The sequence below is a fragment of the Coptis chinensis genome, chromosome 8, assembly GCF_015680905.1.
Source record: "Coptis chinensis isolate HL-2020 chromosome 8, ASM1568090v1, whole genome shotgun sequence".
Taxonomy (NCBI): domain Eukaryota; kingdom Viridiplantae; phylum Streptophyta; class Magnoliopsida; order Ranunculales; family Ranunculaceae; genus Coptis; species Coptis chinensis.
Genome location: NC_141463.1, coordinates 22813770 through 22841443, shown reverse-complemented (window position 1 = coordinate 22841443; position 27674 = coordinate 22813770). Strand labels below are relative to the sequence as shown.

General features: G+C 35.6%; 1 pseudogene across 1 annotated transcript; it reads left to right on the top strand.

The window, feature by feature from the left end:
* The first annotated feature begins 1737 nt into the window (after positions 1-1737).
* LOC147480567 (cystathionine gamma-synthase 1, chloroplastic-like) lies at positions 1738-3911 on the top strand (annotated as a pseudogene). Its single transcript, XR_015205440.1, has 6 exons — positions 1738-1803; positions 1867-2070; positions 2177-2263; positions 2545-2661; positions 3175-3214; positions 3633-3911. The product of XR_015205440.1 is annotated as a cystathionine gamma-synthase 1, chloroplastic-like (transcript).
* Positions 3912-27674: the final 23763 nt, after the last annotated feature.

The window sequence follows — 27674 nt, the reverse complement described above, 5'->3', positions numbered from 1 at the left end:
TAGTATATCCGGCCACATAAAAGCATCAAAAAGAAAATAAAGAAAAAAACCTAAAAGCTAAGGAAACAAACCACCACTGTCTCTCCTCTCTCACCTTCGTCTCTCCAAGAAAGGAAACAACACCGTCACTCCAATGAAGTCACTCAAAGCAACTGGAAAACACGTCTCTTTCTCTCCTCTCTCACCTCGTTATTCTCTCATTCTAGCTAGTCTCGCTCACTTGTGAGTTTTCCCCACCCTTAAATCTAGAATATTTTAGATTTATAATTTCTAATAGTTTTGGTTTTAATTAATAGTTTTATTTTTGATTAATTGGTTAGGGTTATATTTAATTGAATTCGGTTTCGATTGTTTGTTGAGATTTCTCTATGGTTAAGTTTATGTTTGATATACTCTACCTTTATCTTTGAATTTGGGTTTATTCGCCCAATCCAAGAATTCTAGTAGCTTATTTACCTTTTTTATTCTTTTAGCTAATTTGTGGTGCTAAAGTTTGGTTTGGGTGTGTCTTTGCAGTTTATGTGTTCTTTTTTAAGGGGGTTTTTTTTTTTTTTTTTTATTATTATTATTTTTTTGGAATAGAATTTGGTTAGTCTCATCCTGTTTTAGTTTGTTTCAGGTATATATATAGTTGTGACGTTGTAAGGTGAGAATATATTTTACTTTCCATTCATCTTACTCGTTTGCTATCTAGTTAATAATGTTAGCTAATTCTTAAACTTTGTCTCCAAGTATGGAAACCAAGTTTCTGCTGAAGAGCTTAGTTCACTTTATGGAGCTTCTCGAGCTAATGGGGTTGGTCTGAGGTATAGACATTTTCAATAAGCGATTTTGGACTTGAATGGAGGAGTTCTTAATTTTAACTTCTGCTAGATTAGTATAATTTGGGACAGATTCTGGTTGCTTATTAAGACTACTTTCATCTTTATATCTAGTGTGGTAGTGACATTTTTGCTTAGGCCTTGTAATTTGCTTATCACTTGCACACTAAGGGCGTCACCTCGCCCTCTTGGCTACAAATTGCAAGGTATATGATTGATCACCTTAATTATTATAACAAAGTCTATTGCCAACATGTAACATTGGTGGGAAATTTTCAGGTTGTTGATCTAAGGCTCACACAATCGGTATTATGTTGCTTGCTGGTGTGGCTTAGGAAGTATATAGAGACTACGACTATAATGTTGTTGCTCAATGCTGAGGAGATAAGTGTGTTTAGGGTATAGTGTGTTTAAGAGCATACCCCTTAACCTTTAAGAGCAATGTTCAAATATCTATTATGCTCTTAATATGATGATTCCCTAACCTTTAAGAGCAATGTTGTCCACAGTAAGGCCATTGTTATGCTCTTTTTGTTATTGATGCTTATAAGACGTTGGTCCTCTTCCCCTTGGGTCGTTAATCTTATTTTATATCTAGAACTTTGGCCAAATTCATGCAGTTTGGTTTCATTTTTCTGTCATAGTTGTCTATATTTACATGCAGTGAGTTGTATTGCATATTTTCATGTAGCTTAACCGTGGAGTAGCTGGCAAGTGTTATTCTCTCACTCCTACATAAGTTCTCTGATTTAGGATTGGAACTAACTGAATTTATCGGTTCAGTCTGATTTGTAGATATGTAGAATTTATTGGTTTAGTCAAATCTATGAAGTATTTGGAGTTTCTAGATACCTGTGCTGATTGTTCTGAATGTTTCTTATCATTAAATTGCAGGTCACCATTATTGATCCTGGCGATGTGGATGACTTGCAATATGCACCGGATCGAGAATAATGCAAGTGGTCGGCTTGTGTGTCCGAATGTATGTTCTCTATCTTTGCGTAAAAAAGTATCATTCTTATCCGGTGGCAATATTTTATCTTAGGTATCTCTTTTCTTCATTGAATCTCCAACCAACCCTTACCTCCGCTGTGTTGATATTGAGTTGGTGTCAAAGCTTTGCCACAGTAAAGGAGCCCAGGTCTGTATTGATGGAACCTTTGCTACACCTATGAACTAGAAGGCTCTCTCTCTTGGAGTAGATATTGTTCTTAACTCTGCAACTAAGTACATTGGAGGACATAACGATGTGAGTGGTTTAGCCTTACAGACGAGTACTTCTGCCAAAAAGTTATTGTTGTGGACTGTAGAACCTTAGTATAGATTATTAAACAAATTCACTGTTATGTTTTTAGGTTATTGGAGGTTGCATTAGTGGATCTATGGAAGTGATTGCTAAAATCTGTAAATTGCATCATGTTTTGGGTGGTGTTGTGAACCCGGTAAGCTATTTCATATTCTGGAAACACACTTGGTGATGTTCATACACCAGAGTTATATAATTAGTTTTGACTAATCTGCTAGTTAAAAAGCACAGATATTAAGTTATGTTTTTGCCTCCAGATTCTAGAGTATATAATAGGTGTGATTCATAATAGATGATTTTTTAGGGTAGTCTTTAATAGCTTATGTTTCCCAGTCATTGTTGCTTTTTATGCTTGCATGGATTGCTACTCACATCTCATGGGGCAAGCACTTGATGTATGTTCACCTTTTGTATCAGAATGCTGCCTACCTGTTCATCTGAGGCATCAAGACAATGAAGACATTGCATCTTCGTGTAAAGCAGCAAAATTCAACAACATTGGAGATGGTCAAGGTTTTAAAGGCACATCCCAAGGTACTTGATGTTTTGTATATCGTACGGTTCTGTTTTGTACTTTGTTAGTTAAGCATGAGTTGTACTACTACACTGAAACTTTATGTACACTATGGGCACAGTGCTTCTATTGCTATATGAAAATTATAGGTTAGCAAAGTGACAGACTGGGTTTTAAATTTTCTTTCTGTTTTTGTCAAGTGAGATGGTAAATAATAATTAGCTTGACAGATGCATTCTCTCTGCCTCGTTTAATGGCATTCATGTGTGGTGTGTTTGTGTTTAAGTGCATGCTGAAGCTTTAAAGAAGTTCTTAAAATGTTACCGATTAAAAAAAAAATCTAAAATGCTTGGCTTTAAGGTCCTTGAATTGCCCCCGTCCCCCCCCCCCGTTTTAGCTAATTAGTAAGTAGTGTTGGTACTGTCTCAAGTTTGGAAAATGTTCTAAATGGTTAAGCACTAGTAGTTTGTTTTCGTAAGTTAACTAAATCGTAATTTTTGTGAGATATTTATATTTAGTTGTTTTCTTTTTAGGAGAGAATGGTGGAACTCCAAAATCAACCTATACCGGAAGGTGTAATTTTCTACTATATTGCATTTTGTTTTATTTCACATGACTTGTCCTTGATCTGCATGTTATAGCGTTGAACTACTTGTAACCTTTGCTTTTGCTTGTAAGACTGCTACCGGTCAATGAGCACTTAACTGACACTATTCTAGTGAGTATATGGGCAAAACAAAAAAATAATGTAATCCTTAATCCTTCATCTTTTTTTATTTTGCCGATTGGATATCAACATTGGCAAATGGGTGTAAGTGTATTTATATGTCTCTTGGTAGTGGTGCTGCATCATGTCTGGTGGCCTACCTTAGTTGAATTCTTGCTTTCTTAGTTGTGTTCACTGGATTTTAATTTTGACGTGACGAAACTATTATATTTTTGGTTTCACATTTTTTTTTGGTGATCTAATGGATGACATATTAATGTGCAGATAATCTTACATCAAAAGAGAAGTGATAATATTTTTTATGAAGAAATTGTGATAAGGAATTGCAAGAGGCTTCCGATGAATCTAAATGCTATTGGTCAATTTTTTATTTTTTTTATAAAAACGGTTTCATTCACACCTTACTTGAGGGATGTTTAGAATTGTGTTTGTTTAAGTTAATACTTTTATTAAGATGACTTTAGAAAAAAAAAATTATGAAAGGGGATGATGTAACTCTCTTTTGTTTTTAATTGAGTGAATTGACTCATTTTTATTTATTAAAATTTTGTTGTGTATTACATATTATTAAATAATTGATGTTCTAGTTGTTTTATTTTAGGTTTATTTGTTGAATGGTAATTGGATGGGAGGGGGGACAGGTGAAAATTGTACAAATGGTACAAAATTAACGATAATATTAGTAATGAAAATAGTTTCATATCTATTGCCTCTAGCGACGATTAGAATGTTGTTTAAAACACTCAAAATTCCAGTATTTTAGAGCTTTGACGACAATAACAATGTCGCTAAAAGCACTAAAAATTCAAATATTTTAGACTTTTGATGACGATAACAATGTCGCTAAAAATACTAAAAATTCAAATATTTTAGACCTTTCACGATGATAAAAACGTTGCTAAGAATACCAATTTTTCAAATTTTTTGGACTTGTAGCGATGATCAAAACGTCGCCAATAATACTAAAATTTTCAAATTTTTTAGGCATTTACCGACGATAGAAACGTTGCTAAGTAAGGCTTCATTATCGATGATTTGGCAAACGTCGCAAAACATTCACCTTTTGCGACGTTATTGTATTGAGAATGCAAAAAAAAATTAGCGACGAAATTCGGACACTAGCGATAATTACCATCGTCGCTGAAGATGCCACGTTTAGCGGCATTACAAAAGTGCGACTCTATATAATTGTCGACTATATCATTGGCTACGATGTGGAAACACTTCAAAAATCGTCGCTAAATATCGTGGGCGACGTTTTATCAATATTCAACGACGTTTATTTTTGTCGCTAAAGACCCTCTTTCTTGTAGTGAATATGAGAGATGGGGTAAACCTTGGCATCCCGAGGGGTCCAAAATATTACGGGTTGGATATTCCTGAAGAAATGCATAAATCCATTGTTAGAGCCAATGACCCTGTTGGCGATGGCGATGGCAACGGCGGATATAGAGCTATGTGCATTGCAATGGAAAAATTCAGGAAGATTGTCTATAGATGAGAAAGGAGTTGTACTAAGAGCTTATTGACCACCTCCCCATAAATTGTACTTTGTACAGTCAAAGTGAGGTTGTTTTTGTGAAGAAAACAATTCCACATGAAGAATGTAACTCATCCTTAAATAAGTGGATGAGCATGCCCTTTGTTGGATACCTATTTGCTTCAAGATTTAATGTTGTCCTCTTGCATTTAGGATGTCATAAGTGCTTCCTTATCATGCCACTGAAAACCCAAGGAAATCCTGAGAGAGTGAAATAACTGTTGGATAATGCACATATTGGTGGAAATCATTTTGTCCATCTTGAACTTGTTGAACGAAGATTGTCTGGTTCCTCCATCAATGCGCCAATGGCTTAGAGCTCGATATGACACTGCTGAAAGTTGAAATTTGGTATTAACAGCAAGGCAAATGCAATTTATAGCATTGAACATTCCCAATCTAATATGGGAAGACGAGCCCCCATTGAAAACCCAATTGTCATGTTATCGACTACGTTGTTCAATGCTGTTTTGATGTTATTTAGAACAAGTATAATTTTATTTGATGTATGTTATTAAAATTTGATTGCTTTCCTTTGGTTACAATTTGGAAATGTTTGGCATGTTTGGTTACAATTAAAAAAAATACCAAACATTTTTTGTCCCAGACGACCCACACACACACACACTATATATATATATATATATCGTTTAAGGTCAACCTAAATGATACCATAAGGTTGTTTTATCTTCCAACCAAGCACTCTGATCACGTCGTTTGAGACCAAAGTCTCGGGTTTTGACCAAAACGATATGGTGAGGTCGTTTGGGCGTACAACAAAGCAGTTCGTGCACGTCGTTTGAGACCAAATTCTCGGGTTTTTGCATTAGAGCAGTGTAGTCAGGTCGTTTCGGTGTATTACGGATTGATCTCACTGTGTCGTCCAAGGCTGTATTGACCGATATTACTGAGTTGTGTTCATACCTTCTAAGCGGCATCAGTTGTGTCCATTTTGTTAGAAATTCGAAATTGAAAGTCAGGTTTACAGTTTTTGAACATTATAAATTGTAAATTTGATTAATAACCATATAATTTCAATTTACAATACATAATTGTACAATATTTGATTAATACAAATCAATAATCGACCATAATTGTACAATAATTTATTTAAACAATGATTTGCAAAATTGAATTAGCAATGATCAATGGTCAACACACCCCAATTGAATTAGCAAAATTGAAATCCGATTTAAAAAATTGGGTTAGGAACAATACAATTACATGCACTCATTATCAGTTATAACATGATATCTGTATGGCCAAGTTAAAACATGTAATCAACTATGACAAAATCTAAAATAATGTAATAAAAAACATGCCAAAATCTAAAATAATATTTAGTTTTATATCTAAACTTGTTATTTTCCATTTTCTTTTTTAGAATTGTGAATCATAAGCTAGTTTACGATTTAGGGTTTACAAATTTCATACCATTATAATAAATTTTAATTTCAAACGTCAATTATTTTGGTATAAGGTATTGGATGTGCATTGAATTTAAATGATCACTATTTTAAATGGGTGGATACACCCTTGCACCTAAACATAAAATAAGGATAAGAGTAAGGCTATTGAGGATAAGGTGAATGAGGGTGAATTGAGAAGTAGTTATTTAGAAGCAATAAATAAGGTGTTGGAGAGGAACATTGAGCTTGAAGAGGAATGTAAACAAATGGTTAAAAAAAAAGTGGATGAGCTAGAGAAGAAGAGCAAGAAAAATGAAATTTCCGTAATGACGAAGAATATAATCATTGTTGTTCTTGTTTGTTTAATTATATTTAGTTGGTTAAAATAATTTGAAATTGAAATATCAAATCCTTTGAAATTGAAAATGATAATATGTTTTGAATTGAAATCAAATGTGTACATTATTTATAATTCTTACCATGTCTTAGCATGCACTTACACAAAAAAACCCTCCAAAGTAAAAATAAAATAAAAATCAAGTCCTTCCAAAATCACAAGTGTAATGGGACCCAAACGACTTAAACACATCACTGTGATGAACTTTCAATTGACCTTATGTGGTCGTTTGAGTATACACTCAAGCGGTCTGGTTATGTCGTTTGAGTCAAAGCTCTCGGGGTTTTTACTTGGAACGGTCCGACCATGTTGTTTGAGTATACACTCAAGCGGTCAGATATATATGATCATATTGTTTGAGTCAAAGCTCTCGGGTTTTTAGCTTGGAGTGGTCTGGACAAGTATATCATTTGAGTGTAGACTCAAGCGGTCTGAGCATGCCGTTTGAGACAAAGCTCTCATGTTTTTTGCTAGATGATATGACTAGGTCGTTTGGGCAGTCTCTAGGGCGACATATCTGGGTTGTTTGGGGACTCTCTTGGGATACATAGTTAGGTCGTTTGGACTAAAAAAATTGAGAAGTTCATTTTGTTTTTTGGTCACTTTCACATCCCTGATTTTCTTATACATCAAACACAAATTCCATTTTTTTTATACATCAAACGCCGAACACAAACTCCACTTTTCTTATACATCAAATTTCACTTGAAACATCAAATTCCAAAAAAATACGAAACACAAATTCCAGTTTTCAATTACATCAAATACCAAACACAAATTCCACTTTTCTTACACGTCAAATACCAAAAATTAAACAATTTAAGTGTCTACCATATATAAAATTCCAAAAGACATCAACATACATAAAATTCAAAAATCAACTTAATTCCACTATTGTAACGCCTACCAATGTACTTGAACATAGTCAAGTTGTACGCCTCCAGGAACTGGGATCTTGCTTCCTCGGGAATATTATTCCCACCCAATTGCAGACCTCTCTCTAGCAAGCGACTAGTTTGATCGATGACGTTGTTCTGTCGAATTAAGAATGGAAAACAATTATTATATACAGTTTCAAAAGAGCAGAAAAAAAAAATAACAATTAGAAAATCACAATAGGTGTACAATTGGAAAGTGTCTGTAGGGAGAAATGAATAGGAAGACGCTCAAGATTTACCAATCAAATGTGAGAATGCCTCACATACCGATCCATGTAGTTTGGATGACACTCCCATGGATAAGTAGAGATAGGTCCTTGATTGCTGGGTTGGATAATGTGATTCTGCCATAACTCCCAATATGTAGGCCCAATAGTCCATCTCACGTCATACCTGCGTCCAGCTACAGTTCTCATCGTCTAATTTGGTGTTGGAGGAGATGCGGGTATAAGCTGCACATGACCCAACTAACACACAACCCTTGCAACAGCGTAAACCTCCCCAATACTAAAAAAAACATATCAATCCCTCAAAAAAGACAATGTCATCTATTGACCGGGCATGTAGCTCTAACATTATTGTATGGATGTCATTCAACCTTAAACAAAATAAAATGTGTCATTAATCACATACTCCAATGATCAATTACTAAAACAAATATAGAAACAAACTGAAATACTTACATTGAAATAGTTAATATCATCAAGTATTGCTCGATAATATTGCAATGCATCTTTTGTGTCCTCATAGTGTGGAGCGGATTATGTGTCTAAGAACACGCGACTAAGACAACTTATACTCCAGGTTTGAGATTGGTCTGAATAACGGGAAATACTCATAGATCCACGCCTAGATATATACACACACAGTTAACATACTAATAGATTAATAAAATTAACATTAAAAAGAATCCCTAAAATACTAAAGTCTTACATATAGAAGAGTCATATAGCCTGAAATACCTTTCACCTTGGAACATGTGGCTCCCCCAAGGCCTCTATACAAAAATGTCAATATTGTTGCACCCCACACATAGTCTCTGATCTCACTAATTAAATTTCAACAACAACTTTAGATAATAAACATGTACTTGAGTCCCAAACTTGTCGGTGAAGATGATACATCTTACAACCCTCTGTAGCTCCTTCAAAGTCAATGCCTTCTCCACCACTTTCCCAACTACGTTACATATATCATTATCATGCACCTTTCCAGCAAATAAACTGGCTTCATAGGAATTTTAGCCTTACTTTTGAAATGAAACGGCTAGCTTCCATCTCTGCCTTAATCATAGGCATAGGGATACCCAGAGCATGGTGTATGAGATTCTCTAATTGTTCGAGACTCAACTCAGTGTTCCCTTGCATTGCTCTTTCTCTAACCATGACTCCTAAGATTTTGGAGACATCGTCCAAAGTCACAATCATCTCCCTAAACGACATATGGAAGGTGTTGGTCTTCAAATGCCACCTCTCCACAAACGTAGAGACCAACGATTGATCGTGATGCTCATAATAACCAAACACGAGATCATACAACCCAGTTCTTCTAAGCTCATTTTCAAATCTATGAGGCTTTTTGAATTCATCCTTGAAATCCCATTGGCTTAACTTGGTTAGGTGCGGAACACACTTTAACGCTCTGCGATCCGGCTGAAACAACAAAGACCTAATGAGGAAAAACAAAAGGTTTTGTAAGGAAAAATCAAGGTACTAAGTGTATGATATTACATTCTTCTCCTAAACATCGCGAGCCACATACACCGCATAGTCATACAAAAACTATGACTCATAAGGGTCACCACCGTATACAACTCGTTTGTACTCCAAATCATCCTTGGATTTTCTCAACAAATCTCCCATAGGAGGTGCTTCAGCTTCCACTACAACTTATTCCAAATCATCCTCCTCCTCACCTGACTCTTTCCCATCATCACCTTCTTCTTCTTCACCATCCCCATCCCTATCACTTTCAATTATATTTTTCCCACGATCCATATCTATATCTACATCCACATCTAAATCTTGATCGATCTTGATCTTGATCTACATCTAAATCTACATTACTATCACCATCACCTACATTAGACTCACTATCACTATCACCTACATTACTCAAAACATTAGCAGCCTCTTTGTGGTCCCCTCTCCGCACTAATACCGAGGTGCCCACTCCCCTTCTTATTTTTTTCTCTCCTAATTCTACATCACTTACATTAGTGGGATTGGTATCATCTATTTTTCTCTCGCCTCTATGGATTGAAGCCGATGTATTCAACCTCCTAACTATCTTTTCCTCAGGCGCATTGATAAGTGCTTAAAAAGTGCAATTTAACCCTCGATTATGCCTCTTGCTTAGCTATCTTAATGGACTAATAGTGTTTGTAAGTTATGTTTTATGATTCTACAGGTGAAAGAGAGAGTTTTGTAGAATATTAGAGAAAAAGGGGTAAAACAGAGCAATTTAGAACATTAAGGATCACATGGGAATCCCATGGACAATCATGGAGAAGGCCAAGGAATTGAAGTTATTAGAGATGCGACTTGGACCTATTTTAAAGCCTATTTAGAAGCCCAAGGCCAAAGAATTCGTTGCTTGGACCAAAGCCCGCAAAAGAGGATAGAAGGATAGAGCAAAAGAGGGAAAATAGACTTTTGCATCTAGGACGCATGGATCGCGCGTCCAGATGCATTGCTCGCGTTTGAGACGTATAGATCGTGCGTCCAGACGCATGAAATGACACTGTAGCCAATTCCTTCTCAGTTTTGGAAACAAAGTTGGACTCTGAAAGAAGTTGATTTGTATTAAGAAACAAATGGCGGTTTGGAATGCTTCTAGAACTCATTATAACCCCTATAAATAGAGGACCTAAGTGCCTCATGTAATTTGCCAATTCACTTATACTCTTGTCTCTAGAACTTGAGACAAAGAGAGATTAAAATAAAAGATTCAATTTTAACTAGCCAAGTCTTAATAAATTAGTCTTTTTAGTCTTATGTTCTTCGACTCTTCTTCTTCTCGTTCTTCATTTTCTTCCTTTTTTTTATGGAAGGCTAATCTTCTCCTTCAAGGGAGAAGATGAAGCCGGTGCTTAGGGTTTGTTGATTCTTTTGGTTCATGGTGTTCTTCAATCAGATTAGTTCTTTATGTTTTTAATTATTAGTTCCATTGCCTATACCAGGGGATGGAAGTATAGATTAAGGTTTTTATTTATTACAATTAAATATCATGCTAGTTTAGGGTTTTATTTATTGCAATTGAATACTTGCTAGTGACATGATTTTATTTATTGCAATTGAATATAATGCTAGAATAGGGTTTTATTTATTGTAATTGAATATTATACTATTATTCTCTACTTTTCTTCTAGTTGTGTAGTGTTTTAGAGTAAGGGAAATATTCCTTGTGTTTGCCTTAGATGGTGATTCATTGAATAGCTGCCCAAACTCACATAAAAGGAAAGAAGATACTAGTAGCATAGACATAGGAACACCCTTAAGTAGAGTTATTCGTTAACGATGTTTCATCCAAGAGGCATTGACACTCGCTCGATTGCCTAATTATAGTCTACTTGTAAGAACAACCATGAAGCAGAAGGTCATAGATCAAAAGTATTGGTGGATTCTAATCTCTTGAATTTCCCTCTCTTATAAATTCTCAATAGTTTAGTTTAGTTTAGTTAGTTTAGTTTAGTTTAGCATTAGAATCTAAAATCTATAATAATAGTTTTTAATCCCTCAAACCCCCTTTCCAGTCCTGTCCTTCATATAAACATACACTTAAAAGTGGAACGATACCCTACTCATCCTTTACTCATTGAGGGATAATTAGGTTTTGATACGCTTCTATTTGTTCAACAACCATCATCTATCTACATCATCCATATACCATCTACACACAAAAATGAGCGCGTGTCAAATGGCACCGTTGCCGTTTTAAGTTGTTTATGTTTAATGTTTTCTTTCAAGATTAGAATTTTGGATCTTGAGGTAATTTTAACCGCATCATCCATCCTTTTGAGAAAGAGAGAAGCTTGAAGGACATCTTGAAAACAAGATCTACCATCCAGGTTAGTCGAATCTTCATTCTTTTTATTTCATTCTTAGTATAATTGCATCATAGTTTAGTATTATTGCTTTCTAGTATAATTGCATTTAGGATCTTTTCAACAATTGAAGTTGTAAGCCAACATAGTGAAATATCAAACTCTAGTGTTTCTTGTCTGAATCTTGACAAACGGACTATCGTTTGTGGGCTGTGGTACTTAAGCAATTCAAGTGATTCACTATAACCCTAGAAGAGACAGCTTTAGACAACGGGCGAGATACTAACTGCAAAGCCCAACCCAGTTGAAGGAAAGTAGTTTTACATTTTAGTATAATTTAGAATAGTTGCATATTAGTTTAATTACATTCAAGCATAGTAGAATAGTGTTCGTCATTTTTCGCATAGAATTTTCTAGTGTATACCCCGTCGTCCATATTGTCGTCCGGTAAGAACACAACAGTGGACAAGGTTCAATAACCGACTCACAAGAATACTTGACGAGATTGATATAATGGCCGTACGCAATGATGGAGGTGTTATGGAACCGAATAATGGTGAAGCTATCCCACCCATGCAAGCACAACAGAGGAAGAAGCTGAGCGATTTCTATTCTCCAATCATTGGAGATCCACCTAGCAATATTGTTTTTCCAGAGACAGAATCTAACCAATTTGAACTTAGAGCATCAGTAATCTCTATGCTTCCAAAGTTCAATGGTTCAAACAATGTTCAGCTATATGTTCACATGAACAAATTTCTATCAGTCCTCAGAACTTTCAAGAACAAGAATATCAAAGATGAGAGTATCAAGTTGATTCTTTTTCGCTCTCACTTGAAGGTAAAACATCTGAATGGTTAACTGCACAGCCGATCAATTCAATAGATAACTGGGAGAAGTTGAGAACGAAGTTTATGAACAAGTTTTACCCACCCCAGAAGACTGATGCTATGCAGCAAGCTATTAACAATTTCAAAGGAAAAGCGACTGAAGAATATCATTATAGTTGGGAGCGATTCAACAATCTGCTAGTCTCGTGTCCACATCATGGATAATGACAAAAGAATACATCGCTCGTTTTTTTTTCTATCAAGGACTCTCGATGATGAACAAGCAGATGATATAGTCAACGCACAAAGGCAAGTTTACATCAATAGATGGAGAGGAAGCTTACAACTTTCTCGAGAATTTAGCTGAAGAAACACAACAATGGACTATTAGCAATGAGGATGTCCCTAGCATGGAGGGGGAGCCAAAGCAATTTGGTTACCAAGCACATGAACAATCAGATCAAGAACTGAAGTTTACATTGGCCAGCCTGGCCACCAACATTGAAACTCTGAGTAAGAAATTCAATCAGTTCTCCATGAATCCCTCCAAGATCAACAAGTCTCAAGCTAAATCTCTCCCAAATATGCAAGCTAGCCGACATCTTTGTGAAGTCTGTTCGGACACTTCCCATGCAACTCTAGAATGTCCTAGTTACTATCAACATGCATCAGTTGGAGAGTACAATATAAACTCATTTCAGAGGCCCAACCAAGGTGGTAATAACTTTCAAGGCAATTATTGGAGACAGAACGCTGGACCCCCAGGTTTTCAAGATCAAAATTATATTCCACAGATAAGTCAAGCTTCACAGTTGGTTCCTTAACAACAATTATACTCTCAATAGAATTCCAATACAAGTGGTAAGTTAGTGACTGATCCTAGGAGAAATTATGCAGCACCCGCCAACCTGGAGAATGCTATTACTTTGCTATCACAGAAAAATCAGAAGTTTGAAAGTGTTCTAGAGCTTATTGCACAGTCTCAGCTCAATCTCCAACAATCTTAGGCAAGTCAATGTTCTAGAATGGAGTCTCTAGAGGCCAAGGTCGACCAACTCACTACTGCTTTGTCTATAAAGACACAAGCCACTCAACCTAGCTTATTGGAACCGATATCGTGTCATATCAAGGAGTGAAAATGTATGCCACATTGGGACAACTTCTAGTACTGATCACCTCCATGATCATGTCAGCTCAGTTATTACTCTCAGATCAGGATTGAAGATAGACAACAAGGTTGACTTACCTTCTCATGATAACATTGCTACAGAGCAATCGGTCAAGATTTTAAATGAAGTTCAAAAGGAAGTGGGGGAAATCCTTTCCACTCCCATTTGTCAAGATGACCAAGACAAGATATGCAAGAATGCCAAGAAGAAAAGAAGAGCGGATTACGTCTTGATGTGTTTGTACCGAAGGAACCTTTTCCTATGTTTTTTGCTCAAAGCAAAAAACACAAGCAATTTTTAGAGATGAAGGAGGCATTTGAGAAAGATAACACCAATATCCCCTTTCTCAAAGCGATCAAGCAGTTGCCATCATATGCCAAATTCTTGAAGGATGCATGCAACATAAAGAGAAGTACTCATGTTCCAAAGCGAGCGTTTCTAGCTGGACAAACAACATCTATTATCTATCAGCAAGCTCTAGTCAAGCTCAAATATTTAGGAAGTCCTACAATATCATGCAAGATAGGAGAAAAATTTACAAGTAATGATCTTTTAGACATTGGTGCTAGTGTTAATCTCTTGCCATATCATGTGTACCGAGCATTGGGCCTGGAGAACCTAAAGCCTACAGAAGTTAAATTGAAGTTGGCTGACTATTCCACCAAGATTCCCAGAGGCATAGTTGAGGATATTCTTGTTCAAGTAGCCAATTTCTACTATCCAGTGGATTTCATTATGATAGACACCCAGGAGGCCTTTGATAAAATTCCAATTATTCTAGGCTGACCTTTCCATGCTAGCACAAAAGCTTTGATAAATTGTCACAACAGTGAAATGAAGATCAACTTTGGTAAGATGTCCATGGACATAAATATCTTTCACCTGTTGCATAAGGATTTGTTTCCTAATACAAATCAACTTCTTTCAGAGTCCAACTTCGTTTTCCAAAACTGAGAAGGAATTGGCTACAGTGTTGTTTCATGCATCTGGACACACGATCCATCGTCTCAGACGCGAGCAATGAGTCTGGATGCTCGATCCACCTTCGGTGTCATCACAATCCTTATTTATGGAAGTATATATTAAGGTTTTTATTTATTGCAATCGAATATCATGTTAGTTTAGGATTTTATTTATTGCAATTGAATATTTGCTAGTGACATACTTTTATATATTGCAATTGAATATAATGCTAGAATAGAGTTTTATTTATTGTAATTGAATATTATACTATTATTCTCTACTTTTCTTCTAGTTGTATAGTGTTTTAGAGCACAAAAGGAAGATTACAAGGAAATATCAGAGAGATACAATGAAGACCATCATTCTGTTCTAAGTGAAAAGAAGCTAGTGGAAAACAAGCATATTCAGTACTAATCAAGGATATACCACTGAGTTAAAAAAAAAAAAAAAAATTGAATAGAATGGATGGAAAAGCTAAGACAAAGGAAGAATTTTTTCTGCAATACAAAATTTGAAGAAATCTTCAAAAGAAAGAAGCAAAACCCTTAGTGTTTTTCATAAACAACACTTGAATCCTTTTTACCTTTTCTTCATAAACCAATACCCAAGCTAAGTTACAACCTATGACTTATCACTACAGTATGATATAAAGTCTAGAATAGGTGAGAGGATGCTAAAGTGAAGGACCCGACACTTCATATGTGATTGACATTCTTTCCATGAGACTACTGTCATTTAGAAGTCTATTTTTTAAGGTAGTATGTGGGATGTTCGTATTCATTATTCTTTTCCCCATATACATGAGGTAAAATAGTATACCATCATCTGAGAGATTCTTTTCTGAGAGTATGACCGGTGAGGATTAAAAGTCGAGATTATTTGTCTAAAGGTAAACTAGAGATTTCGTTTCTTGGATAGGAGAGTATAGGAGATTGACTAAGTACACACATAAGCCTTTATTGAGAATTTTGACAATTTTTACTATCTCCCATTATAATCTATAAGTTTTTGCAGCAATGTAGTTAGTAATGGAGACCGTTTGTTGGAGCAAGCACTAAGTGGGTAAGAAATTTCTCTCCCTAAAAAATAATATCATTCTTGAACATGCTATTGATTGATTTTGTGGGTATATTACCTAAAACCCTCACAAGACTATAACTCGTCCTTTTTGGGGAACTTAAAGATTTAAAGCCTTGTTGCATATGGTAAATACAATCGCGATGCCTGTGAAAGTGAGTTAGGATTTTAGTTTTGTTATTGGGATGTGATTTTGATCACTTATCTATTTTTTTTATCTTATTTCCTAAGAGACTAGCAAAATGCTAGTTGGGAGTTGTGATAAGTGCTTAAAAAGTGCAATTTAACCCTCGATTATGCCTCTTGTTTAGCCATCTTAGTGGATTAATAGTATTTGTAAGTTATGTTTAATGATTCTACAAGTGAAAGAGAGAGTTTTGTAGAATATTAGAGAAAAGGGGGTAAAATGGAGCAATTCAGAGCATTAAGGATCACATGGGAAGTCCGTGGACAATCATGGAGAAGGCTAAGGAATTGAAGTTATTAAAGATGCGACTTAGACCTATTTTAAAGCCTATTTAGAAGCCCAAGGCCAAATGATTCATTGCTTAGACCAAAGCCTGCAAAAGAGGATAGAAAGATAGAGAAAAAAAGGGAAAATAGACTTCCGCATCTGGGACGCATGAATCGCGCGTCCAGACGCATTGCTCGCGTCTGAGACACATGGATCATGCGTCCAGACTCATGAAAAACACTGTAGCCAATTCCTTCTTAGTTTTGGTGACGAAGTTGGACTCTGAAAGAAGTTGATTTGTATTAGGAAACAAATGGTGGTTTGGAATGCTTCTAGAACTCATTGTAACCTCTATAAATAGAGGACCTAAGTGCCTCATATAATTTGGCAATTCACTTATACTCTTGTCTCCAGAACTTGAGGCAGAGAGAGATTAATAATAAAAGATTCGGTTTTAACTAGTTGAGTCTTAATAAATTAGTCTTTCTAGTCTTATGTTTTTCGACTCTTCTTCTTCTCGTTGTTCGTGTTCTTCCTTCTTTATGGAATGCTAATCTTCTCCTTCAAGGGAGAAGATGAAGCCGGTGCTTAGGGTTTGTTGATTCTTTTGGTTCATGGTATTCTCCAATCAGGTTAGTTATTTATGTTTTTAGTTATTAGTTACATTGCCCAGACCAGGGGATGGAAGTATAGATTAAGGTTTTTATTTATTGCAATCGAATATCATGCTAGTTTAGGGTTTTATTTATTGGAATTGAATATTTGCTAGTGACATGTTTTATTTATTGCAATTGAATATAATGCTAGAATAGGGTTTTATTTATTGTAATTGAATATTATACTATTATTCTCTACTTAAATCCCCTTTCCAGTCCTGTCCTTCATATAAAAATACACTTAAAAGTGGAACGATATCCTTTACTCATTGAGGGATAATTAGGTTTTGATACACTTTTATTTGTTCAACGACTATCATCTATCTACATCATCCATATACCATCTACACACAAAAAGGAGCGCGTGTCACGCGTCACCACGACTTGAAGAGTAACCGCCGCCACCAAGCAACTTCTGCACACCCTAAAATACAGTTTTCACTACATTCTTGACATTCTTTGATCAAAGATCCATTGCTACAAAGAAAAAAAAAAGTATTAGTAACTATAGTAAGTTTAATCAAATCTATAATGTCATATACCAGCACATGATATAATTACTCTAATTCCTTCAAACCTAGGTTACATTGACACGGGTAGGTCTGTCCGTATTGGACACGGATATGAATTGTCGGACACGATAAAATATCAAAATTCAAAGTAAATTACATACAATATGTGTCTGACACGGACACATGGATACGTATCCAAACATATAATCCCACCGAAATAATGCTATCTGTCATGCAACAACAAACCCAAATCCTAGCATCCATGCAATAATTTTTGAACTTGTTAGCTCTAGATAAAACCCAGAAAGGTGTATTCCCAGTTCAAGATATTCCTAATCCTAAACTAACAAACATAGCCTTTAAAGCAACAAGTGACGTGAACGAAGCTGGAGCGGTAAAAACTCTTTCTCAATCATCCCATCAATAAGGTAACCGGACCTCTCCACTTGGAGGGTGTGGTTGTAAGTGTCGGAGCCTTAGTCCACAGTATATCTCGCATATTCTTTGTAAAACACTTTTTACTTGTCGTTGGAGTAAGTGTGAACTTGTGGAGCGAGTATACAATTTTTCTTTTCTTCATTTAACACTTCTTTTTCAAATATGTTTGATTTCTTTGTGCTATTAATGATAGATTCTCAATACATCAATAGTTAAGTGATTTTTTTCAAAACGGGCAATGGATTTTACATAGACCAACCCATATAACTATGCAATCTAGGGGCGGTTTGAGATCAACTTTGCTTACTAAGGGTCGCTTATATCACCGAGCTATTCGCCCGGGTTAGGACATTCCATGTCTTGCTGATAAAATCCCTCAACTTCAGCGTGAAATTTGAAGCTTTAATGCGTCTAGATTGGGTTCGCCACAGAGCCGACATGAAAGTTGCCTAAGAATATCTGTTCTGATTTGTTTAAAAGTAGTAACACCTAGAATTACTGCTTTTTAGTACGAGTTTCTTAAAACATCTCTCCATAGTTTTCAAAACCAGAAGATATAAAAAGTGAAAGTTATACGTATGGAGTAACATATATGATACCGGGTTAACGTATAATTTTATCTTCTTGGTAAAATCTCTATATGGATAGAGATATTTTTGAATGAGAAAACAAACCAAAAAAAAAAAAAAAAAAAAGCGTCTCCAAACGAGAATTAAACAAATAGAGTTACCTAAAGTGATACTATTCTCTGTTTAATTCTATCTTTTTGCCTCCATTTATCTATTTTGTCTCAAGAATCTGATGTTAAAAGACTCAGAATTTTCCAAATTTTTTAAAAATTTCCTTTCTAAAAAATATTTCCCTTCTTGTTTAAATCTTTTCCCCTTCTAAATCTCTCTCGTTTCTGAAAAACTTTTCAAAAATGTCTTCTGTAGCAAACAAAAAACCTCTACCTAGCAAGACTAGATGGATCAGTTTCAATGATCGTGTGCAAGCACTTCCTAGAGAACTACAACTTAAGATATGGACACATATACCGAAAATCATTCCTGGTTTAGGTAAGAGTTCATATGCACGTAAGAGACGAGCTAAGAGAGAAGGTTGTTGCTTGAATTGTCAAACAACAACTTACCCCAGTCTTCAAACTCATAATAATTATGTTTACAAAGTCTACATGTGTTATCCTCCAGTGCATTAGGCTCGGTCTAAGAGAGTAATCTAGCCATCTGGTTGGGATTGACTCAAGTTTTCAAAAACTTCCAAGTTTTTTGGATCTGACTTTAAATGACCCACCTTTCAAAATTTCTGTCAACTTATTCAAAACCCAAAAAAATTAATTAAATTTTTTTTTTCCTGTTATATGTACATATTTTCCTATAGTTCCTATACAGTTATTTCCATCATCTGTTTCTCATCTACCATTGGATGTGAGTGTATCCTATACCATTACGTTGAATTTTTGATGCTGATCATTTTGGTACCTCACGGCTCAAGATCGGACGAATAACAAGCTTGGATCGGCTCTGGAAGTTGGCAAGGCATTGAGGATAAGATTAGAATTTTCTAATTTCATTTGGGCTTGGGCCAAAATTTTAATTTCTTAAAAGAGGCACGTGTGAGACATGTTCCATCAAACCTTTAACTCCACATGATCGCCTTCTTTTCTTCTCCATCCCAAAATTTCCTAACCTAGCCGCCCCACTTAGCTAGCGCTCTCCCCTTACTCTACTCGCGGTCGCAACTTCACCCCAACACACCACCATTCAATTTTTTCACAACCTTTTCCAAATTCAACCCCCATTCCAACTCAAAGCCCCAAATTTTCAAATCCCTACTCTAAATGGCTCGAGTTCTCAAAATCATCACCGGAGCAAAATATTCAAGACCTCATCTATTCCGATCTGTTTGAAGTGCACTTCAGGGCTGAGATCTAATGAAGAGGATTAGAACCCTTGGTTTTGTTGGAAGATGTGGTATATTCTCCCACTCTTACTCTTTCATTTTATAATTGCATGATTAGGGGGCAGGATGACCGCATTACGGTTGTTAAGGATGGCCGCTCGCTGGAGCTTACCAAGGAGGTGGTGAGTGGTGTTATGGGGATTCCTCTAAAAGCCTATGTTCAGACGGAAAGACTGTCGATGTGATGATGATAGAGACGGTTCTTGAGGGGGTTAAAAACCCTAAGTCTCACTGTGCTTATCAGAGTTCGCTATGAAGGAACCAGCTAGTAGTATCTCAGTGGACATCATACAACCTGCTAGGCTCGGTCAAGCCTTCGGATATAGGTAAGGCGATGCTTCATATTTTATAGATTTTTCAAGAGTAGAAGAATAGCTTCTGCATTGTCTCCTTTATCTTCGAGCAACTCTGCAAATCGAAGAAGATGTTTGCCCCTCTACCAGTGCTGGTCACCAAGATCATGCAGCACTAGGGGTTCCAAGCACTAGGCACCCTAGTGGAGGTCAAGGATGCTACCACAGGTCCTATATATACCTATTGCGTCCAAATTAAAAGTCATGGCTTCCACCTAAAGCCAGAGCCGTTGAGCAAGCACGCCCGACTGAGATGGTGGATTACTTCGTTGAAGATGCCACTCGACAGTTCACTCAGCCCATGGACGGAATTCAATTCATCCATGGAGGCCAGAGGATTCTGCACTCATATCTCCACCAGCTTAGGGAAATTCAGGGTAATATCATAGTGGAACAACGGAACATCAGAGCGGAATAACATAACCTTAGAGAGGAGCAGCGATCCTTTCAGCAGGAGTAGCGAAGTTTTCAGCACAGTGTCACTAGAACACTGCGAAGCATCAGAGACGCGCTCCTGTGTAGTGATAGACATGCTAGGCCTCGATGTCAGCAAGGAGAAAGATCTTCTAGACGTCGAGACAAGTCACGCACGGATTCTGACTAGGATTCCTAGTGTCCGTATAGTTAGATCTATTTATTTTTATGGTTCTTTTTCACGTATATGACGTAGTATAAGTTTAACTTTATGTTTAATATTATATGCTTGTTTTATTTTGTTTTTCTTATGGAATTTGGTTTATGAGTAGAAGGTAAAGCAGATACATCATGCCAAAATTTTCATTTTTTTTTTTTTTTTTTTTTTTTCTTTCTTGCATGTTTTCAAAAATAGAAAAACCCAAAAAGGTTTTATAATAGATATCTCCAGTATAATAAACCATGTATTTCTCGTTCTATATCAAACAACCCATGCCCCAAACTTATTTGGGGGTGGCGTATTTTCATCATGAAGACCATAATACAGGTGTATCACCGTTTTTGCTCATGTTTCTATGGTAATCTCTTTTCTTATCTCTTCATACTTTGAGAACAAACATGGTTCTATCATAGAGTTGGTATAGTAATATTTTGCAAAAACTAGGCATTTTCTATATAGTATATAGTATAGTATATTTATTCCATTCTAAAAAATTATCGAAAAAGACCAAAAATATTTTTCCATTTAGTATTAAAGTCTTGTTTCCTTTTTCTATGATGAATAAAAAGTTTAGAAGTCTCATTATTGCAATAGAGTAAGGACTTGTTCTTCGTACTTAGATTAATATACATACAGTAGTTTATGTATCTTTTCATGAATGGCATGCATCAACATTTGTGCGTATATAGCAGTGACTTTATGAAGCCAAGGTTAGAACAATTAAGTTCCAAATATCTTGTGAGAATCTAGCCAAAAGCCTTAACTAAATGATTATTGAGTGATGACACAAATGATGTCCGGATAGAAAGGCAACACGTCCACTTGCTTGATAACAACGCCATATCCTATGAGGGAATTTAGGCCTCTTTTTTGGATAGATATAGCCAAATAAATGTTAAAAACCAAAAAAGATAGTTTTCATCTAGTTACCTCTCTTGAGCCTTCACCCTTTCTAAAAACCTTTTTATTCTTCACCAAAAATTCCTAACCCATCATAACACATAATAAAAAGCTTATCCAGTTGATAAGTTGAGAACTGGATGGATATCAAAAAAAGAGAAGAGAAGACCTTGTACAAAAACAGAACAATTATTTGCTTCAAAAAGAAAAGAAAAGAAAGACCCATTAAAAACCAAAACTCCAAAAAAATCAAAGGAGTCAAAACAATCGAATCTCCCAAAAGTTCAAAATCAAAATGAGACGATATCAAAAACAAAAAGAATCAAAAGCAAAGTTAGAACTCCCAAAAATCAAAATCATATAAAATTACAAAACCAAAGAGCTAAAAGAATGTATCACAATTCGGAAGCAAAAGAACAAAACGAGGTTCTTCTCTGGTTACAAGTATCATGAAGAAGTAGTTTCTCATCTTATCAGATTTAGTTTTTCCCTTCCTTTTTCTTTCTAAACCATCACCCTAGCCCCATAACTCCTAATAAAATACCTCTAACTCGATTAGGAATAGGATGGTGTGATAGTAAGTGGCAAGCGTGATCAATCGACCCCATTTTCTTTGGACGTCATTTGAGTATGTGAGGAATATAAGTGCCCGCATCACTTGAGAGAATGAACCTTGAGTAAATCTATCAGAGTGTTGTGATTGCAACATACCCCTGTGAGAACCTTACTTAAGGAAGCTCTCCAAAAGCCTCAGAAACAACTCTGCTTTTGCATTTCATTACTTATGTTTTGTACAATTATCTTTAGATACTTAAATTACTGTATATATGTTATTATGTGTTCAAAAGAGCTTGTCCTTTTTCACCGCTAATGAAATGTATGAACTTCTGAGAATAAACAAGGAAACAAGACCCTTTATACTAAATTAAAGAAGTTTGTGAGTACCTTTACTGGAAAACTCTCACGAGGCTTAAAACTTGTCCACTAGGGAAGTCCTAGTAGTTTAAGGCATTGTTGCATATGGTCAATGCAATTGCACTCTGCAAAACGAGAATAATATAACTGATAATAAATCATTCATTTGTGATCTTAGTTTTTTCTCTCATCCTTTGGTTGAGGACAAACAAGATGCTATTTGGGGGTGGTGATCAACTCCCAAATGTGCATTTTATTACCCGTATATTGATGCATTACAATCCCTCTTATGCTTAACGAAAAGACAACTCATAGCTTTTACTACCTTTTTCAGGTTAAGGAGTATTTCAGACCACTTATCATAAAACCTGCGTCTTAACACTAAAAGGAGCCTTAATCATGCTTATTATGAAGACCAGTAGCTGCTATGGAAAAGTGCTGAAAAAGTCAAAGTAAAATGGTCAAAGTCAACAGTAAAAGGACTCAAATCAGAAGACCAAAGATGGATTATGAAGACTTATCCCTAAACCTATCTTGGTCAAGAAGGCACCTATAAAGCAAAAACAAAAGTGAAGGGGGTGAGGTGTCTTGTTTAGAATGGATGAGGGCAAATATATAAATGGCAAAAGTAGGGGTATATAAACAAAAAGTAAAAAAGAGAGAACTTATCTATTATCTTAGGATCCAAACCATTTGGTTTGTTTATTTTCTTGTCTTGTTTTTCAATTTATGTTTTTAATTTCTTGTTATTTCATTTCCTTTATTTCAATCAACTTGTTATTGTTCTTTGTTTTAATCTTCATTTTGTTTACTTTTTTCATTTCAATGTTTTAATCAATCCTCATTTCAATATTTTAATCAATCTTCCTTTCATATTTTCAAGTCATTTTAATCTACAATCAAAGCTTTCAAGTTTATTAGCTTAGAACCATTCTAAGATTCAAGAGTCTACCTTTCTTCTTCTATCTCCGTCACTCAAACTCTAAACAATTTAGGATGAACCTCAACTTGTAAACTCTTTTGAATTATACTTCCACCAATACAAAAGCTTCAATGCTTATTACTATTTCTTGGATGGGTATTTAGGGTACTTTCAGATTTTAATTGATGAATCAGATCAAGAAAAGACTACTTTCACTTGCCCTTTTGGAACATATGCCTATGCACATATGCCTTTCGATCTCTACAATGCACCTGTTACATTTCAACGCTGCATGCTACACTTTTTCAGTGATATCGTAGAGAGATTCATGGAAGTGTTTATAGATAATTTTTCCCTCTATGGAGATTCTTTTGACGATTGCTTGTCCAACCTATCCAAAGTATTGGCGCATTTTCTGGAAAAGAATCTAGTCCTTAATTGGGAGTAATGTCACTTCATGGTTAAAAAGGGAATAGTGTTAGGTCACATTGTGTCTAAAAATGGTATAGAAGTAGATAAAGCTTAAATAGACAAAATTTCTACTCTACCTATTCCGCGGAACATCCATGATATACAAACCTTTCTAGGCCATGCTGGATTTTATAAAAAAATTCATCTAAGATTTCTCAAAAATTGCTAAACCTTTAACTAATCTTCTTATAAAAGATGCACCCTTTGAGTTTAACTTGGTATGCATGCAGGCTTTCAAAAAATTAAAAGTCGCCTTAATAACTGCACCTATAATTCAATCTCCTGATGGTCAAAACCGTTTGAGCTCATGTGTGACACTGCGACTATGCTGTTGGCGCTGTTTTAGGTAAAAAATATGATAAAGGACTTACAGTTGTTTACTATGCAAGTAAAACACTAAATGAGGCTCAACAGAATTATATGACCATTGAAAAGGAATTCTTAGCCATTGTCTATGCTTTAGACAAATTTCGTCCATATTTAATACGTTCAAAAACCTTAATCTATACTAATCATGTAGCACTTAGGTACCTTCTCGCGAAGAAGGATGCTAAGCAAAGGTTGATCCGATGGATTCTCCTCCTACAAGAATTCACCTTGGAGATAAAAGGTAAAAAAGGAGTTGAAAACATAGTGGATGACCACATGTCTAGGTTAACTGATGATAGTGACGGTGATTTTGAGCCCATTTTAAATTCTTTTCCTGATGAACACCTTTATGTGATCCTCTATGCACCCTGATATGATGATATTGTGAATTATCTGGTGATTGAAGAGACTCCGCCATTGTGGAATAGAAATCAGAGGAAGAAGTTCCTGGCTCAAGTAAAACACTATCATTTGGGATGACCCATATCTTTTCAAATACTGCCCAGATAAGATCATCCAACGTTGCATCCCAGAATGGGAACAATTTGCTGTTCTTTCCTTCTGCCACGAGCAGGCTTGTGGAGGGCATTTTAGTGCCAATAAAACCGCTGCTAAGGTCTTACAATGTGGATTCGCTGGCCAACATCTCGGTCATATTTCTACACGTAACATGATGCTCTTAAATCCTATTCTGATAGTGGAGATTTTCGAAGTCTGGGGCATCGATTTCAGGGGACCTTTCTGAACTTCTAATGGTTTCATTTACATCTTAATAGTCATAAACTATGTATCTAAATGGAATGAGGCCATACCATGTCGTAACAATGATAACAAAACGGTCATCGAGTTCATAAAAGAAAACATTTTTTCAAGGTTTAGTGTCCCAAAAGCCATCATCAGTGATAGTGGATCACATTTTTGCAATAGAGTTTTTGAACATATCATGAAAAAATATGGAGTGACCCGCAAGGTTGCAACTCCATACCATCCTCAAACAAGTGGTCAAGTTGAAGTCTCTAATTGAGAGATTAAACGTATCTTGGAGAAAACAGTTAATCCAAACAGGAAAGACTGGTCTCTCCGTCTAAACGATGCACTATGTGCATACATAACCGCTTTTAAAACACTTATAGAGATGTCCCCCTATAAACTTGTCTTTGGAAAACTTTGTCATCTCCTAGTGGAACTAGAGCATTGTGCCCTGTGGGCAATAAAAACCCATAATTATAACCTCGATGCTGTAGGTGAAAAGCGTAAACTACAAATAAATGAGTTCAAAGAAATTCTAAATGATGCTTATGACCTTTCAAAAGATTACAAAACCAACATGAAAAGGATTCATGACAAGCATATTTAACGAAAACATTTCGAAGTTGGTCAAAAAAAGTTTTGCTTTATAACTCTAGATTGCCTATTTTTTCAGGAAAACTGAACACTCAATGGACTGGTCCTTTTAATATAACTGAAGTCACCCTTTATGGGACTATTACTATAAAGAACCATAAGGACAACAATACATTTAAAGTCAATAGTCAACGCCTCAAGCATTTTCATGAGTTACGGTCTACGGATGTCGAAGAAATCCTTCTCCAAGATCCTATCTAAAATGATTGACTCCTCTTTTCCGATGTATTCCTTTCCATTCCATCTTTTCCTTTAAAGGGATACATCAATAAGGTAATCGGACCTCTCCACTAGGAGGGTGTGGTTGTAAGTGTCGGAGCCTTAGTCCACAGTATATCTCATATATTCTTTGTAAAACATTTTTTACTCGTCGTTAGAGTAAGTGTGAACCTGTAGAGGGAGTATACAATTTTCCTTTTCTTTATTTTACACTTCTTTTTTCAAAAATGTTTGTTTTCTTTGCGCTATTAATGATAGATTCTCGATACATCAATAGTTAAGTGATTTTTCAAAATGGGCAATGGATTTTACACAGACCAACCCCTAAAACAATGCAATCTAGGGCAGTTAGAGATCAGCTTTGCTTATATCAGCGACCTATTCGCCCGGGTCAGGACATTCCATGTCTTGCGCAGTAAATTCCCCAACTTGCGTAGCTGAAGCTCTATCTATCTAGATTGAGTTCGCCACAGAGCCGACACGAAAGTTGCCTAAGAATATCTGTTATGATTTGTTTTAAAGTAGCACCATCTAGAATCACAACCTTTGAGTACGAATTTCTTAAAACATCTATCCATAGTTTTCAAAACCAGAAGATATAAAAAATGAAAGTTTTACCGGAGTAACCAAAATGATATCGGACTAACGTATAATTCTATCTTCTTGGCAACACCTCTATATGGATAGAGATATATTTTGAATGATAAAACCAACTAAAAAAAAGACGAGGCATTTCCAAACAAGAATTAAACAAATAGAGTAACCCAAAGTGATACTATTCTCTATTTAATTCTATCTTTTGCATCCTCCTCTTTATTTTGTCTCGAGAATCTGACGTTAAAAGACTCAAAAATTTCCAAAAATTTCAAAAAAATTCCTTTCTTAAAAATATTTTCCCTCTTGTTTAAATCTTTCCCCCTTCTCAATCTCTCTCGTTTCTGAAGAACTTATAAAAGATGTCTTCTGTAGCAAACAAAAACCCTCTACCAAGTAAGACTAGATGGATCAATTCAATGATCGTGTGCAAGCACTTCCTAGATAACTACAGCTTAAGATATGGACACATATACTGAAAATAATTCCTGGTTTAGGTAAGAGATGAGCTAAGAGAGAAGGCTGGTGCTTGAATTGTCAAACACCAACTTGCCTCGATTTTCAACCTCATAACAATTCTATTTACAAAGTCTAGATGTGTTATCCCTTAGTACATTACGCTAGGTCTAAGAGAGTAATTCAGCCATCTGGTTGGGATTGACTCAATTTTTCAAAAAACTATCAAGTCTTGGAGAAACACCTTTTTAAAATTTCAGGTTAAACTTAATAGTTGGTTAGTTTAGACCCCTATTTTCAAAATATTAGTGAAACCCCCAATTGCAAGATCCATTTTGATTTTTTTTTTTTTTAGGAAAAATATTAGTGATACCCCCTAATATTTTTAAAATGGGGGAGGGGTAAGATTGCAAGATCCAAGGGTTAGTAGATCTCTGAGATGATTTTTTTCCAACGGCTCTGAGATGATTTTTTTTTTCGGATGAAGAAATGAAGAAATCTTACAAATGGGGGTTATTTTTGAAAATGGGGTGGTAACACTTTGGTAACTAAATGGGGTCTATCTAACCCAAAAAATTAATTAAAATTTTCTTTCTTTTATCTGTACATATTTCCCTACAGTTCCTGTATAGTTCTTTCCATCATCTATTTTTCATCAACCATTGGATGTGAGTGTACC